The 4,411-nt window shown below is 47.5% G+C and overlaps 1 protein-coding gene across 1 annotated transcript in view; it reads left to right on the plus strand.

The window, feature by feature from the left end:
• Window positions 1–4,168: 4,168 nt before the first annotated feature.
• Blvra (biliverdin reductase A) overlaps window positions 4,169–4,411 on the plus strand; it is a 46,117-nt gene continuing 45,874 nt past the window's right edge. The window contains exon 1 of the mRNA XM_029562973.1: window positions 4,169–4,272. The gene's annotated coding sequence lies outside the window, so the exon portion shown is untranslated. The remainder of the gene's footprint in view (window positions 4,273–4,411) is intronic.

The raw sequence follows: 4,411 nt of genomic DNA on the forward strand, positions 1-4,411 counted from the left end.
GTCACAGGACTATTACATGAATATCCAGCCACTCCTTTAAACCCATTATGAGCAATTGGGCCCTAAATTTCATGTGGCCTGAGGAAGGACTAGGTATACAGTCCAGGGAAGACTAAGGGAGAGGGCTTCATTTTTGTGGCCACGAGGAAGCCATCATCCATGATGGGTGAAGACTTTCCAGTGCAGACTTGGGGAACAGGAAGGAGGAAGCACCCACACTCTGGTAAGTAACCATTCTCCCACTGCTCTGTAGGCCCAATAAACTCATTAGTTCCCCAGAGTGAACCTTGGTGGAATCATACTCGGATTGTTGTTGGGACCAAGGGAGGAGGGGGTGGGCTTTGTTTACATCTCCTCCTCCAGGAAGGAATTTTAGCTGTAGCACCTTTACCTGCTAAGCAGACTCACTGGGTATAAGATGTAATTAGGAGCCAGTGCAAGACCTGTAGGCACACATGCTATGTACTATGGTAGCGTGAAGGCTGAAAGAGGCACAGTGAGCCTATAGGGCTCAGAGAATCATTTCTGAGATAAATATTGAATATTAAATGCCATAAACACACTTTTTCTAAACAATTGAGGAATCACAATTTTTATTCTGAAGCAAAAGATTTGGGTCAGAACCGCAGTTTTTGAATTTTTTTAAATTGCATTTCTTTGTGTGTTAGAGTGTACATGTGCCATGGTGTACTTGTGGAAGGCAGAGGACAACTTACGGCAATGGTAGTCATGCTTGCTGGTAAGGCCTTTACTTTCTGGGCCATCATGCAAACCCTAGAACCAAAGTTTTAAAGATATACTTTTAAAAAAATTTTTATTTATTATTTTTATTTTATGTGAATGCGTGTATTGCCTGCATGTAGGTAAGTGCACCCGTGTCATGCAATGCCCGCGGAAGTCAGAAGAGGCTGTCTGATCCCCTGGGACTGGAGTTATGGACATTTCTTAGCTGCCATGTGGGTGCTGGGATTTGAACCTGGGTCTTCTGCAAGAACAACCAGTGTTCTTAACCACTGAGCCATCTCTCCAGCCCCAAGATATGATAGACTTTTTTTCAGTGAAGATATTCAAAGAGTCCTTGGCCGGAAGTCACATGTGATCTGATTTGTTGGCATTTCTTCTGAGACCTCACAGGCAAGTGAAGAATTGTGAGGGTCATCCATCGCCCTGTGGCCCTTTTTCCTTGGGCAGTTAGAAACTGGGGTTGGGGAGCCAGGGGAAACCCAGTCCTTCAAGGGCCAAATTCAGCAGTACTCCAGCTTGTCACTGATCAACCCATGAATGCGGCTTCCATAACTCAGAGGGTGAGAGGCAATAAGGGAATAGGTCAGCAGTGAACTACCACTGCTTCTTCCCTCCTCCAGGGATGCTTGTTCCAGACCCAGGGACATCAAGCAGGTGTGCCAGCAGACTAGTTCACATTCAGTTTCTTGCAGATGCTAAATGTAGCCTAGAATTTTTCACATTTTTTTTTTACAGGGTCTTACTATGTAGCCCTGGCTGAACTGGCCTTGCTCTGTAGACCAGGCTGGCTTTGAAATCACAGAGATCAACCTGCGTCTGTCTTCCAAGTGGACTAAAGGCATGTGCTACCATGCCCAGCCACATTTTTTTTTTTTTTTTTTTTTTTGAGACAGGGTCTCTCTGTAGCCCCAACTGACCTGGAACTCACTATGTAGGCCAGACTTACCAACTCACAGAGATCCCCCTGCCTCTACCTCCAGAGTGCTGGGATTAAAGGCCTGTGCCAACACATTTGGCAAACAATTTCTTTCTTTCTTTTGTCTATTTGAGATAGGGTCTCCCTGTAGCCCTAGCTGGCCCGGAACTCACTATGTAGACCAGGCTGAACTTCAACTCACAGAGATCCATCTGTCTCTACCTCCTGAGTGCTGGAATTAATGGCATGTGCCACCACGCCACACTGTCTTATTATCGCCAAGTAACTCAGACTTCGGAGACTGTCACTTGGATTTAACTTTGTTTAAAATAGAATCTTACACTGTGCAGGCTGACCTCAAACTCCCTATGTAACTGAGGATAATCTTGAACTCCTGATCCTCTTGCCTCTACCTCTTAAGTGCTGGAGTTACAAGATGTGTACTTCCTTACCCAGCCTTGAGTTTAATTTTTAGAAAATATTTCTTTATTTTATGTGTATATGTTTTGTGAGTGTATGTATGAGCAACATGTGCATGCAATGTCCATGAAAGCCAGGAGAGGGCGGCAGAACTCCTGGAACTAGAGCTGCCATTTGGGTGATGGGAAGTAAACCCAGGTCCTTTGCAACATCAGCAACTGCTCTTAATTGCTGAGCCATCTCTCCAGCTGCTAGATTTATTTTTTTATTGAATTTTTGTGTATTTCATACACAACATCTTAATCATCTTTATACCCCCTTCCCCATCAGCAGCCTCCCATAGTCCTCCCACTGGAGTTCATTCATTTAATGTTAAGGCCTATCAAGTCAAGTTAGTGGATGGTCCTCAGTGTGAATTCATCCACTGGGGTCTAGTCAGCCTATCTAGAGTCACTCCCTTAAAGAAGATCAGCTCTTCCTTACCTAGTAGTAATCAGCTACCAATAGTTCTTTGGCTAATATTGGGGCCTGATGCCCATTTCTACAGTTCTATGCTGGGTTTTTGTCTGCTTGAGTTTGCATGGGTCTTGTTCATGCTGACACTATTGCTGTAGGTTCATATGAGCAAGGTTCCAGGAGCCTGTAGGACTCTATTTCCGTATGGTCATGCACTGCCTCCCTGGCTCTTACAATGCCCGCCAAGGACAGAAGAGGCTGTCAGATCCCCTGCAACTGGAGTTATGGACAGTTGTCAGCTGCCATGTGGGTGCTGGGATTTGAACCAGGGTCTTCTGCAAGAACAGCCAGTGTTCTTAACCGCTGACCTTTCTTGTTTGTAGAGACTCGGATCTGCTGGTGGACAAGGGAATGATTGAAGGCAAAGGACCAAACTCTCAAGTGGAGAAAGGCAAGTTTAAGTCTAAGAGTGGCTCTTTATACCTCATGAGCAGGGTCACCCAAGGATACAGCGTGTAAAACATAAATCAAGCAAAGTTCAAAGTAAAATGTTTTTCTTTTCTGTTACTAACTAAACTCTTTCCCAGAGCTGAAGTCCGTGACAAAGGAAAACACAAGCCTATCCCCTATCATTCTTACTGTCCCAAGGCTGTGTTCTGCCCTTGACTGGGAGGCGGTGTTCCGCCAATGTCCAAACGTTCTCTTGTTTTCCAAGAGACAGCTGGACGCTATCTTGTCTTTGATTCGCCTTCTGCAGAACTGAGCTCCATCACTTGTTATTGTATGTCATACGTGTTCTTGGCACAATATTTCCTGTAAATTCATTTCCTCCATTATTTCAATACTGAATAAAAGCTCGGGGCTGTGAAGGCTCTGCATTTGCTGACCATGAACCTCAGATCCTCTCCTTAAAGCTTCATCTGTGTCCCATCCTTCTGAGTCTCTACTCACTCAACTACTACACCTCTGAACTGAAACACATTCCCTTCCGGAGGGAAGACAGGCTCACAAGGCTCATGAAGCTCAAGGAAGGAGGTGCAGGAAGCTTGGAATGTACAGTAGGCCTCATCAAGTTATAGAAGCAATAAACAATTACTAGGGGAAAGGAATCTCCAATCTGAGTGGAAAGCTCTAGAGTTGCATGTTTCCTGAGATGTCATTCATGGTGGGATGGGCCTTTCATGATAGACATGGAGAGTGACTCATAGTCTTACAGGCAACCCTTCACCCACATAAGTAACCCCAATAAATACATTTAAACTAGACTTGTGTGGGAGTCTTTGTCCTCAGGGCCCTGTCAGGAATGAATAGTCATTTGTTCATCTCTCCCTCAGAAAAATCACACAACACCAAGATACAAAAGACCTCTCCGAAACAAACAAAACTTGCTTCATCAGGCTTGTCCATTGTGGGATGAAGGAGGGGAACTATGTTGGGGAAATGTCAGTGAACTTGACTCCTGCCCCTGCGATGGAAGAGTCTTCAGCTGCACACCCCCTACACGTCTCCCTTCGCTCCTGTGGGCTAGACGCTCCACTCCACCCTTGGGGCCCCCGGTTCTTCTCCTCACAGTCCCCAGTGGGGCCCAGCGGGCTGCAAGGACCGCCAGCCCAGAGCACGGGCTGAGACTCCACCCACCAGCTGGGCATCCAATCGGATCCTCGCCACCGCTAGGCCGCAACCCGGGCTGCCACCGCGTGGGGAGGCTCCGCAGAGCTGGAACTGAGCCGTGTCAGGTAAGATGCGGCTCGAGAGCCCCGGCGGGCGGGCGCGTGGGGAGCCTGGAGGGCGGGCGCGTGGGGAGCCGGGAGGGCGGGCGCGTGGGGAGCCGGGAGGGCGGGCGCGTGGGGAGCCGGGAGGGCGGGCGCGTGGGGA

The sequence above is a fragment of the Nannospalax galili genome, unplaced genomic scaffold (assembly GCF_000622305.1).
Source record: "Nannospalax galili isolate Female #2095 unplaced genomic scaffold, S.galili_v1.0 scaffold735, whole genome shotgun sequence".
Classification (NCBI taxonomy): domain Eukaryota; kingdom Metazoa; phylum Chordata; class Mammalia; order Rodentia; family Spalacidae; genus Nannospalax; species Nannospalax galili.